Raw genomic sequence first — 12,773 nt, forward strand, 5'->3', positions numbered from 1 at the left:
AGTCCACCATCCGCGCTTCCCAGTTGGCCACCGCAGCTCCTCCGGTGGCCAGTGGCCAAATGGCAACAGCTGATGGCCAAGCGGTCACAGCTGATGACCATGCAGCCCCCAAGCAGCACCCCTCCACGCGAGGCCCAGAGCCTGGAGAGTGCTCTCTGCGAGTCTGTCCCCACAGTCCCCGTCTGTCTCTCTCCGCCTCTCTCTTGCTCCGTCTCTGGCCTTCTCTCATCCTCTCTCACACCTCCCTGGGTCAGGAGAGGTGACGTGTAGCCAGTGAAGGGACCGGACATCGGGCGGGGCTCCGGTCGCTGACGAGGGTTCCAGGGCCCAGACTGAAGGCTTGTGACGAAGGGTGGCTGCAGACTGGAGATGCTGCACCCTGGTGGCGCGGGTGGCTCTCCCTGGCTTTGGGCCTGTGGATGGGTCCGGTCAGGGCCAGGGCCTGGGTTGCACGTCCCTAGGGCCGGAGGGGACTGAGAGGACCCTGCGACCCCCTCGGTGGCCCTGAGAGGTGGGGACAGCACAGCAGCAAGGGGGGTGTGCGGTTGTGGGGCTGGGGGTAGATGAGAGGGGTTGGGGTAGGGGGGCGGGGTAAAAGCCCTTCGGGGCCTGGGGAGGCCCAGGATGCCAGGGCGCCCAGACATATGTCACAGTCATGGAAGTGACAGAGGCCCGTTAGAGCCACTGGGGGGCGCGAAGGGGCCTCGCTGCGGGCCAGGAGTAGCCGGTCGCCCACACCAGCGGCGTCCGGAGGAGGCGGGGAGCGGGCGGGAGGCGCTCGGGCAGACGTGCTCGCCACCCTAGCGGCCCAGCAGCACGGCGCGCTGTCAGAGGCAGGCCGGGAGCAGGCTCTTGGGGCGCGGGGAGCCGGGTCCCAGCGTCTACGGCCATACCACCCTGAACGCGCCCCATCTCCTCTGATCTCGGGAGCTAAGCAGGGAGGGGCCTGGTTAGTACTTGGATGGGAGACCGCCTGGGAATAGCTGCAGGCTTTTGCTCGCCTCTCCTTTTGCGCCGCCGCCCCGGCGTGGCTCCCTCCGAACCCCTGCCGCCCCTTGCCCCTCTGCAGCCGCCCAGGCAGCCGAAGGTCCCCCTGGCCAGAGGAGGGTCAGCCGCCCAGCAATACAAGCTCGCATCCCCGGCCGCACACCAGGCCTGTCGGCCAGGGCTCCCCCCCACTCCCTCTTCTTAGTGCTCTTCGCCGAGGCAGGCCGTCAGCCTGCAGCAGTCAGCCGCGTCTCGGTAGCCGCCGCCGCCACCGCCATCGCAGGGCTCCCTCTCGCTCCCCGACCCTGCCGCCGCCGCAACCCCCAACGCCCAAGCCCAGGGCTGCCTGCCGGCGCAGGCCTCCACCAGGCTCTCTCCATCCCAGGACGTGCCGGTGCTTTGCACCTCGGCCCGAGCCCAGGGGACGCCCATCCCTGCGCCTGCCCCCGGGACCCGACACACAGGATCGGCGTGTCCTCGGGCAAACGGGACGCCCACCCGCCCCGCCCCACCGGAGTCTTCTGTCTCCGCTGGCAGGCACCTCGCCCCACACCCCCGCGCGCCCCTCCCGTCTCCCACAAGAGCCAGGAGCCCTCCCTTCCCGCCGGCCACGGTGTCCCTGAAACACAGGGCACAAAGAGCCGGGACAAACCAGGGGACGGCGGGAGCAGCACCCCAACGCACCACGCGCCATCGACTCCAGGGGAGACCACCACAAGGGCAGAGCAGGCACGCAGGCGCACAACCCTCACAACCAGGGTGCCTGGGGGCTGCCACTCTCCTCCCGCGGGCGGGTGCCTGGGCGGGGCTCAGAGACCACAGGCCCTCCGGAGACCCTGGCGGCCCGCCCCGGAGGCTTCAATGGTGACTGCCAACGCCAGGGCAATGCCTCCTTAGCGGAGCCCAGCCCCGGGCACGACCACACTCCGGTGGAGGAGCTGCCACTTCAACACAGCCTCAGTGCGTCTGTAACAGTCCGTGTGCCCGCCTGTGCGTCCCTCACACCCTCCCCCACCCCATATCCGTCGGGCTCTGTGACGTGCCTGTTGGGCTCTGGCTCTGGCTCAGGAGCTCTCTCCCCGCGTGCCAGCCCCCTCTTTCTCTGTCTCTGTCCATGTCTCTCTGTATGTCTAGATACATACATGTACATATACGAGCATATTTCCATCTCGCTCCCTCTTACTCCTCCTCCCGTTCTGTCTGTCTGTCCCTGTCCTGCGGGGACTCTAGCCCCTCTGCCCGCACAAGAATGCAGGATTTGGCGAGGCCAAGAGGGAACACCAACAGAGCCACGGATAGGGGGCTCATAGCACCATGTCTCACGGGCGGCTGGCTTGGAGACTCGGCAAGCCGGAGCCGCCCGATCCCCAGCCTGCCGGCCGATTCTCTGCCGACCACAAGACCCACCAACCTACCGACCCACCAAGCCGGCCAACTGCAGTCCGCACCCCTCTGCAATTTGCAGTCCACAATCCGCGCTTCCTAGCTTGGCCACCGCAGCTCTGCCGGTGGCCAATGGCCAACTGGCAACAGCTGATGGCCAAGCGGTCACAGCTGATATCCATGCAGCCCCCACGCAGCACCCCTCCACGCGAGGCCCAGAGCCTGGAAAGTGCTCTCTGCGAGTCTGTCCCCACAGTCCCCGTCTGTCTCTCTCCGCCTCTCTCTTGCTCCGTCTCTGGCCTTCTCTCATCCTCTCTCTCACCTCCCTGGGTCAGGAGAGGTGACGTGTAGCCAGTGAAGTGAACAGTGATCGGGCGGGACGCCGGTCGCTGACGAGGGGCGAGAACCCAGAAAGAAGGCTGTGTGAGGAAGGGTGGCGGCAGACTGGACGTGCTGCCCCCTGGTGGCGGGTGGCTCTCCCTGGCTTTGGGCCAGTGGGTGGGGCCGGCCAGGGCCAGGGCCTGGGTTGCACATCCCTAGGGTGGAGGGGACTGAGAGGACCCTGCGACCCCCTCGGTGGCCCTGAGAGGTGGGGACAACACAGCAGCAAGGGGGGGTGTGCGGTTGTGGGGCTGGGGGGAGATGAGAGGGGTTGGGGTAGGGGGGCGGGGTAAAAGCCCTTCGGGGCCTGGGGAGGCCCAGGATGCCAGGGCGCCCAGACATATGTCACAGTCAGGGAAGTGACAGAGGCCCGTTAGAGCCACTGGGGGGCGCGAAGGGGCCTCGCTGCGGGCCAGGAGTAGCCCGTCGCCCACACCAGCGGCGTCCGGAGGAGGCGGGGAGCTGGCGGGAGGCGCTCGGGCAGACGTGCTCGCCACCGGAGCGGCCCAGCAGCATGGCGCGCGCTCAGAAGCAGATCGGGAGAAGGATCTTGGAGTGCCGGGAGCCGGGTCCCAGCGCCTAAGGCCACACCACCCTGCACGCGCCAGATCTCGTCTGATCTCGGGAGCTAAGCAGGGAGGGGCCCGGTTAGTACTTGGATGGGAGACCGCCTGGGAATAGCTGCAGGCTTTTGCTCGCCTCTCCTTTTGCGCCGCCGCCCCGGCGTGGCTCCCTCCGAACCCCTGCCGCCCCTTGCCTCTCTGCAGCCGCCCAGCCAGCCGAAGGTCCCCCTGACCAGCAGAGGGTTAGCCGCCAGGCACTACAAGCTGGCAGCCCCGGCCGCACACCAGGCCCGTCGGCCAGGGCTCCCCCGCACACCCTCTTCTCAGTCCTCTTCAGTCCCGGAGGCTGTCATCTCGATCCCTTCGCCGACCTTCGATCGCCGCCACCGCCAACAGCGCTGCCCTCGCCCCCGCCGCCACCGCCAAATCCGCCGCCATCACCGCGCTCCCCACACCCCCCTCCAGCGCTGACCTCACCCCTGCCCCCGCCCTCGCCACCGCCATCGCTGTACTGCTTCAATCTCCCGCCTCTGCTCTCCCCTCCTCCGCCGCCAGCACCGCCCTCTTCCCCGCTACCGCCGCCGCCAACCCTCCCCGCGCCCAGCGCCCGCCGACACAGCCCCCAACGCTGCCGCCGCCTCCATCGCCGACCTCGCAACCCTCCCGCGCCGCCGCCGCCGCCGCCGCCGCCATCGCTGCTCGCGATCAGCCCCCGCTTCTCCCGCCGCCGCCGCCGCCGCGATCACCGCGCTCCCCACCCCCTCCGCCAGCGCTGCCCTCGCCCCCTCCCCCGCCCCCGCCGCCGCCATCGCCGTACTCCCTCAAACTCCCTCCTCTGCTCTCTCCCCCTCGGCCGCCAGCACCGCGCTCCCCATCCCCGCCGCCAGTGCTGCCCTGTTCCCCACCCCCGCCCCTGCCGCCGCCATTGCCGCACTCCCTCAATCTCCCTCCTCCGCTCTCCCCGCCTCCAGCACCGCCATCTCCCCCGCCTCCGCCCCAGCCCCCGCCGCCGCCGCCACCATCGCCATACTCCCTCAATCTCCCGCCTCTGCTCTCCCGGCCTCCTCCGCCGCCGCCGCCGCCGCCGCAGCCCCCCCCTCCGCAGCCGCCCAAGCCGCCGCCGCGGGGTCCTCCCACAACTCCCAAGCCCAGGGTTGCCTGCTGGTGCAGGCCTCCCCCAGCCTTGGGGGTGCGGTTGTTGGTAAACCTGGTGGCGGTAGGGGGGCGGGGTGTATGGCGGTCTGGGTCCGGGGAGTCCCAGGATGCCAGAGTTCCACGACTTCTGGCACCATCAGGGAAGTGGCAGTGTCCCATGGAGCCTCGGGTGGCGCGAAGGGGCCTCGCTGCCGGCCAGGAGTAGCCCGCCGCCCACGCCAGGGGCATTCGGAAGAGGCGGGGAGCCGGACTGGGGGGGGGGACGCGGTGCTGGCAGAGCCGGCCAGCAGGTCGATGCTCGCCACCGGAGCCGCGCATCTGCATGGCGCGCGCTCACGAGGCAGGCCGGGAGCAGGCTCTTGGGGCGCGGGGAGCCGGGTCCCAGCGTCTACGGCCATACCACCCTGAACGCGCCCCATCTCCTCTGATCTCGGGAGCTAAGCAGGGAGGGGCCTGGTTAGTACTTGGATGGGAGACCGCCTGGGAATAGCTGCAGGCTTTTGCTCGCCTCTCCTTTTGCGCCGCCGCCCCGGCGTGGCTCCCTCCGAACCCCTGCCGCCCCTTGCCCCTCTGCAGCCGCCCATCCAGCCGAAGGTCCCCCTGGCCAGAGGCCGGTCAGCCACCCGGCGCTACAAGCTGGCAGCCCCGGCCGCACACCAGGCCCGTCGGCCAGGGCTCACCCCCACACCCTCTTCTTAGTCCTCTTCGCTGAGGCAGGCAGTCAGCCAGCAGCAGTTAGCCGAGCCTGTGTCTCCGCCGGCAGGCACCTCTCCCCACACCCCCGCGCGCCCCCTCCCATCGCCCACAAGAGCCAGGAACCCTCCCTTCCCGCGGTGGCCCCAACACACAGGGTACAAAGAGCCGGGACAAAGCAGGGGACTGAGGGAGCAGCACCCCAACACACCGCACGCCCTCGGACTCCAGGAGAGACCACCACAAGGGGAAGTGCAGGCACGCAGGCACACAACACTCTCAACCAGGGTGCCTGTGGGCTGCCACTCTCCTCCCGCGGGGCGGGGGGGTTCCTGGGCGGGGCTCGGAGCCCACTGGCCCTCCCGCCCGGCCCGGGGGCTTCAAGGGTGACTTTCAATGCCCGGGCACTGCCTCCTTAGTGGAGCCCAGCCACGGGCATGACCACACTTCGGTTGAGAAGCTGCCACTTCAAAGCAGCGTCAGTGCGTCTGTCCCAGTCCGTGTGCCCGCTTGTGCGTCCCTCCCCCCTCCCCCACCCCATGTCTCTCTGGCTCTGTGACGTGCCTGTTGGGCTCTGGCTCTGGCTCAGGAGCTCTCTCCCCGCGTGCCAGCCCCCTCTTTCTCTGTCTCTGTCCATGTCTCTCTGTATGTCTAGGTACATACAGGTACATATAGGTGTATATTTCGATCTCGCTCCCTCTTTCTCCTCCTCCCGTTCTCTCTGTCGGTCCCTGTCCTGCGGGGACTCTAGTCCCTCTGCCCGCACAAGAAGGCAGGATATGGCGAGGCCAAGAGGGAACACCAACAGAGCCACGGATAGGGGGCTCATAGCACTATGTCTCACGGGCGGCTGGCTCGGAGCCACGGCAAGCCGGAGCCGCCCGATCCCCAACCTGTCGGCCGCTTCTCTGCCAACCCACCGACACACCGCCCGTCGACCCGCCAAGCGGGCCCACTGCAATCCGCGCCCCTCTGCAATTTGCAGTCCACCATCCGCGCTTCCCAGTTGGCCACCGCAGCTCCTCCGGTGGCCAGTGGCCAAATGGCAACAGCTGATGGCCAAGCGGTCACAGCTGATGACCATGCAGCCCCCAAGCAGCACCCCTCCACGCGAGGCCCAGAGCCTGGAGAGTGCTCTCTGCGAGTCTGTCCCCACAGTCCCCGTCTGTCTCTCTCCGCCTCTCTCTTGCTCCGTCTCTGGCCTTCTCTCATCCTCTCTCACACCTCCCTGGGTCAGGAGAGGTGACGTGTAGCCAGTGAAGGGACCGGACATCGGGCGGGGCTCCGGTCGCTGACGAGGGTTCCAGGGCCCAGACTGAAGGCTTGTGACGAAGGGTGGCTGCAGACTGGAGATGCTGCACCCTGGTGGCGCGGGTGGCTCTCCCTGGCTTTGGGCCTGTGGATGGGTCCGGTCAGGGCCAGGGCCTGGGTTGCACGTCCCTAGGGCCGGAGGGGACTGAGAGGACCCTGCGACCCCCTCGGTGGCCCTGAGAGGTGGGGACAGCACAGCAGCAAGGGGGGTGTGCGGTTGTGGGGCTGGGGGAAGAAGAGAGGGGTTGGGGTAGGGGGGTGGGGTAAAAGCCCTTCGGGGCCTGGGGAGGCCCAGGATGCCAGGGCGCCCAGACATATGTCACAGTCATGGAAGTGACAGAGGCCCGTTAGAGCCACTGGGGGGCGCGAAGGGGCCTCGCTGCGGGCCAGGAGTAGCCCGTCGCCCACACCAGCGGCGTCCGGAGGAGGCGGGGAGCGGGCGGGAGGCGCTCAGGCAGACGTGCTCGCCACCCTAGCGGCCCAGCAGCACGGCGCGCGGTCAGAGGCAGGCCGGGAGCAGGCTCTTGGGGCGCGGGGAGCCGGGTCCCAGCGTCTACGGCCATACCACCCTGAACGCGCCCCATCTCCTCTGATCTCGGGAGCTAAGCAGGGAGGGGCCTGGTTAGTACTTGGATGGGAGACCGCCTGGGAATAGCTGCAGGCTTTTGCTCGCCTCTCCTTTTGCGCCGCCGCCCCGGCGTGGCTCCCTCCGAACCCCTGCCGCCCCTTGCCCCTCTGCAGCCGCCCAGGCAGCCGAAGGTCCCCCTGGCCAGAGGAGGGTCAGCCGCCCAGCAATACAAGCTCGCATCCCCGGCCGCACACCAGGCCTGTCGGCCAGGGCTCCCCCCCACTCCCTCTTCTTAGTGCTCTTCGCCGAGGCAGGCCGTCAGCCTGCAGCAGTCAGCCGCGTCTCGGTAGCCGCCGCCGCCACCGCCATCGCAGGGCTCCCTCTCGCTCCCCGACCCTGCCGCCGCCGCAACCCCCAACGCCCAAGCCCAGGGCTGCCTGCCGGCGCAGGCCTCCACCAGGCTCTCTCCATCCCAGGACGTGCCGGTGCTTTGCACCTCGGCCCGAGCCCAGGGGACGCCCATCCCTGCGCCTGCCCCCGGGACCCGACACACAGGATCGGCGTGTCCTCGGGCAAACGGGACGCCCACCCGCCCCGCCCCACCGGAGTCTTCTGTCTCCGCTGGCAGGCACCTCGCCCCACACCCCCGCGCGCCCCTCCCGTCTCCCACAAGAGCCAGGAGCCCTCCCTTCCCGCCGGCCACGGTGTCCCTGAAACACAGGGCACAAAGAGCCGGGACAAACCAGGGGACGGCGGGAGCAGCACCCCAACGCACCACGCGCCATCGACTCCAGGGGAGACCACCACAAGGGCAGAGCAGGCACGCAGGCGCACAACCCTCACAACCAGGGTGCCTGGGGGCTGCCACTCTCCTCCCGCGGGCGGGTGCCTGGGCGGGGCTCAGAGACCACAGGCCCTCCGGAGACCCTGGCGGCCCGCCCCGGAGGCTTCAATGGTGACTGCCAACGCCAGGGCAATGCCTCCTTAGCGGAGCCCAGCCCCGGGCACGACCACACTCCGGTGGAGGAGCTGCCACTTCAACACAGCCTCAGTGCGTCTGTAACAGTCCGTGTGCCCGCCTGTGCGTCCCTCACACCCTCCCCCACCCCATATCCGTCGGGCTCTGTGACGTGCCTGTTGGGCTCTGGCTCTGGCTCAGGAGCTCTCTCCCCGCGTGCCAGCCCCCTCTTTCTCTGTCTCTGTCCATGTCTCTCTGTATGTCTAGATACATACATGTACATATACGAGCATATTTCCATCTCGCTCCCTCTTACTCCTCCTCCCGTTCTGTCTGTCTGTCCCTGTCCTGCGGGGACTCTAGCCCCTCTGCCCGCACAAGAATGCAGGATTTGGCGAGGCCAAGAGGGAACACCAACAGAGCCACGGATAGGGGGCTCATAGCACCATGTCTCACGGGCGGCTGGCTTGGAGACTCGGCAAGCCGGAGCCGCCCGATCCCCAGCCTGCCGGCCGATTCTCTGCCGACCACAAGACCCACCAACCTACCGACCCACCAAGCCGGCCAACTGCAGTCCGCGCCCCTCTGCAATTTGCAGTCCACAATCCGCGCTTCCTAGCTTGGCCACCGCAGCTCTGCCGGTGGCCAATGGCCAACTGGCAACAGCTGATGGCCAAGCGGTCACAGCTGATATCCATGCAGCCCCCACGCAGCACCCCTCCACGCGAGGCCCAGAGCCTGGAAAGTGCTCTCTGCGAGTCTGTCCCCACAGTCCCCGTCTGTCTCTCTCCGCCTCTCTCTTGCTCCGTCTCTGGCCTTCTCTCATCCTCTCTCTCACCTCCCTGGGTCAGGAGAGGTGACGTGTAGCCAGTGAAGTGAACAGTGATCGGGCGGGACGCCGGTCGCTGACGAGGGGCGAGAACCCAGAAAGAAGGCTGTGTGAGGAAGGGTGGCGGCAGACTGGACGTGCTGCCACCTGGTGGCGGGTGGCTCTCCCTGGCTTTGGGCCAGTGGGTGGGGCCGGCCAGGGCCAGGGCCTGGGTTGCACATCCCTAGGGTGGAGGGGACTGAGAGGACCCTGCGACCCCCTCGGTGGCCCTGAGAGGTGGGGACAGCACAGCAGCAAGGGGGGGTGTGCGGTTGTGGGGCTGGGGGGAGATGAGAGGGGTTGGGGTAGGGGGGCGGGGTAAAAGCCCTTCGGGGCCTGGGGAGGCCCAGGATGCCAGGGCGCCCAGACATATGTCACAGTCAGGGAAGTGACAGAGGCCCGTTAGAGCCACTGGGGGGCGCGAAGGGGCCTCGCTGCGGGCCAGGAGTAGCCCGTCGCCCACACCAGCGGCGTCCGGAGGAGGCGGGGAGCTGGCGGGAGGCGCTCGGGCAGACGTGCTCGCCACCGGAGCGGCCCAGCAGCATGGCGCGCGCTCAGAAGCAGATCGGGAGAAGGATCTTGGAGTGCCGGGAGCCGGGTCCCAGCGCCTAAGGCCACACCACCCTGCACGCGCCAGATCTCGTCTGATCTCGGGAGCTAAGCAGGGAGGGGCCCGGTTAGTACTTGGATGGGAGACCGCCTGGGAATAGCTGCAGGCTTTTGCTCGCCTCTCCTTTTGCGCCGCCGCCCCGGCGTGGCTCCCTCCGAACCCCTGCCGCCCCTTGCCTCTCTGCAGCCGCCCAGCCAGCCGAAGGTCCCCCTGACCAGCAGAGGGTTAGCCGCCAGGCACTACAAGCTGGCAGCCCCGGCCGCACACCAGGCCCGTCGGCCAGGGCTCCCCCGCACACCCTCTTCTCAGTCCTCTTCAGTCCCGGAGGCTGTCATCTCGATCCCTTCGCCGACCTTCGATCGCCGCCACCGCCAACAGCGCTGCCCTCGCCCCCGCCGCCACCGCCAAATCCGCCGCCATCACCGCGCTCCCCACACCCCCCTCCAGCGCTGACCTCACCCCTGCCCCCGCCCTCGCCACCGCCATCGCTGTACTGCTTCAATCTCCCGCCTCTGCTCTCCCCTCCTCCGCCGCCAGCACCGCCCTCTTCCCCGCTACCGCCGCCGCCAACCCTCCCCGCGCCCAGCGCCCGCCGACACAGCCCCCAACCCTGCCGCCGCCTCCATCGCCGACCTCGCAACCCTCCCGCGCCGCTGCCGCCGCCGCCGCCAACGCTGCTCGCGATCAGCCCCCGCTTCTCCCGCCGCCGCCGCCAGGATCACCGCGCTCCCCACCCCCTCCGCCACGCTGCCCTCGCCCCCTCCCCCGCCCCCGCCGCCGCCATCGCCGTACTCCCTCAAACTCCCTCCTCTGCTCTCTCCCCCTCGGCCGCCAGCACCGCGCTCCCCATCCCCTCCGCCAGCGCTGCCCTTGCCCCCACCCCCGCCCCCGCCGCCGCCATTGCCGCACTCCCTCAATCTCCCTCCTCTGCTCTCCCCGCCTCCAGCACCGCCATCTCCCCGGCCTCCGCCCCAGCCCCCGCCGCCGCCGCCACCATCGCCATACTCCCTCAATCTCCCTCCTCTGCTCTCCCCGCCTCCAGCACCGCCATCTCCCCCGCCTCCGCCCCCGCCGCCGCCGCCGCCGCAGCCCCCCCCGCTCCGCAGCCGCCCAAGCCGCCGCCGCCGGGTCCTCCCACAACTCCCAAGCCCAGGGTTGCCTGCTGGTGCAGGCCTCCCCCAGCCTTGGGGGTGCGGTTGTTGGTAAACCTGGTGGCGGTAGGGGGGCGGGGTGTATGGCGGTCTGGGTCCGGGAGTCCCAGGATGCCAGAGTTCCACGACTTCTGGCACCATCAGGGAAGTGGCAGTGTCCCATGGAGCCTCGGGTGGCGCGAAGGGGCCTCGCTGCCGGCCAGGAGTAGCCCGCCGCCCACGCCAGGGGCATTCGGAAGAGGCGGGGAGCCGGACTGGGGGGGGGGACGCGGTGCTGGCAGAGCCGGCCAGCGGGTCGATGCTCGCCACCGGAGCCGCGCATCTGCATGGCGCGCGCTCACGAGGCAGGCCGGGAGCAGGCTCTTGGGGCGCGGGGAGCCGAGTCCCATCGTCTATGGCCGTACCACCCTGAACGCGCCCGATCTCCTCTGATCTCGGGAGCTAAGCAGGGAGGGGCCCGGTTAGTACTTGGATGGGAGACCGCCTGGGAATACCTGTAGGCTTTTGCTCGCCTCTCCTTTTGCGCCGCCGCCCCTGCGTGGCTGCCTCCGAACCCCTGCCGCCCCTTGCCCCTCTGCAGCCGCCCATCCAGCCGAAGGTCCCCCTGGCCAGAGGTCGGTCAGCCACCCGGCGCTACAAGCTGGCAGCCCCGGCCGCACACCAGGCCCGTCGGCCAGGGCTCACCCCCACACCCTCTTCTTAGTCCTCTTCGCTGAGGCAGGCAGTCAGCCAGCAGCAGTTAGCCGAGCCTGTGTCTCCGCCGGCAGGCACCTCTCCCCACACCCCCGCGCGCCCCCTCCCATCGCCCACAAGAGCCAGGAACCCTCCCTTCCCGCGGTGGCCCCAACACACAGGGTACAAAGAGCCGGGACAAAGCAGGGGACTGAGGGAGCAGCACCCCAACACACCGCACGCCCTCGGACTCCAGGAGAGACCACCACAAGGGGAAGTGCAGGCACGCAGGAACACAACACTCTCAACCAGGGTGCCTGTGGGCTGCCACTCTCCTCCCGCGGGGCGGGGGGGTTCCTGGGCGGGGCTCGGAGCCCACTGGCCCTCCCGCCCGGCCCGGGGGCTTCAAGGGTGACTTTCAATGCCCGGGCACTGCCTCCTTAGTGGAGCCCAGCCACGGGCATGACCACACTTCGGTTGAGAAGCTGCCACTTCAAAGCAGCGTCAGTGCGTCTGTCCCAGTCCGTGTGCCCGCTTGTGCGTCCCTCCCCCCTCCCCCACCCCATGTCTCTCTGGCTCTGTGACGTGCCTGTTGGGCTCTGGCTCTGGCTCAGGAGCTCTCTCCCCGCGTGCCAGCCCCATCTTTCTCTGTCTCTGTCCATGTCTCTCTGTATGTCTAGGTACATACAGGTACATATAGGTGTATATTTCGATCTCGCTCCCTCTTTCTCCTCCTCCCGTTCTCTCTGTCGGTCCCTGTCCTGCGGGGACTCTAGTCCCTCTGCCCGCACAAGAAGGCAGGATATGGCGAGGCCAAGAGGGAACACCAACAGAGCCACGGATAGGGGGCTCATAGCACTATGTCTCACGGGCGGCTGGCTCGGAGACACGGCAAGCCGGAGCCGCCCGATCCCCAACCTGTCGGCCGCTTCTCTGCCAACCCACCGACACACCGCCCGTCGACCCGCCAAGCGGGCCCACTGCAATCCGCGCCCCTCTGCAATTTGCAGTCCACCATCCGCGCTTCCTAACTTGGCCACCGCAGCTCCTCCGGTGGCCAGTGGCCAACTGGCAACAGCTGATGGCCAAGCGGTCACAGCTGATGACCATGCAGCCCCCAAGCAGCACCCCTCCACGCGAGGCCCAGAGCCTGGAGAGTGCTCTCTGCGAGTCTGTCCCCACAGTCCCCGTCTGTCTCTCTCCGCCTCTCTCTTGCTCCGTCTCTGGCCTTCTCTCATCCTCTCTCTCACCTCCCTGGGTCAGGAGAGGTGACGTGTAGCCAGTGAAGGGACCGGACATCGGGCGGGGCTCCGGTCGCTGACGAGGGTTCCAGGGCCCAGACTGAAGGCTTGTGACGAAGGGTGGCTGCAGACTGGAGATGCTGCACCCTGGTGGCGCGGGTGGCTCTCCCTGGCTTTGGGCCTGTGGATGGGTCCGGTCAGGGCCAGGGCCTGGGTTGCACGTCCCTAGGGC

The 12,773-nt window shown here is 68.8% G+C and overlaps 1 pseudogene; it reads left to right on the plus strand.

The window, feature by feature from the left end:
• The first annotated feature begins 11,018 nt into the window (after positions 1-11,018).
• LOC148756883 (5S ribosomal RNA) lies at positions 11,019-11,138 on the plus strand (annotated as a pseudogene).
• Positions 11,139-12,773: the final 1,635 nt, after the last annotated feature.

The sequence above is a fragment of the Rhinolophus sinicus genome, chromosome 10 (assembly GCF_057876585.1).
Source record: "Rhinolophus sinicus isolate RSI-liver-muscle chromosome 10, RSI-T2T, whole genome shotgun sequence".
Lineage (NCBI taxonomy): Eukaryota > Metazoa > Chordata > Mammalia > Chiroptera > Rhinolophidae > Rhinolophus > Rhinolophus sinicus.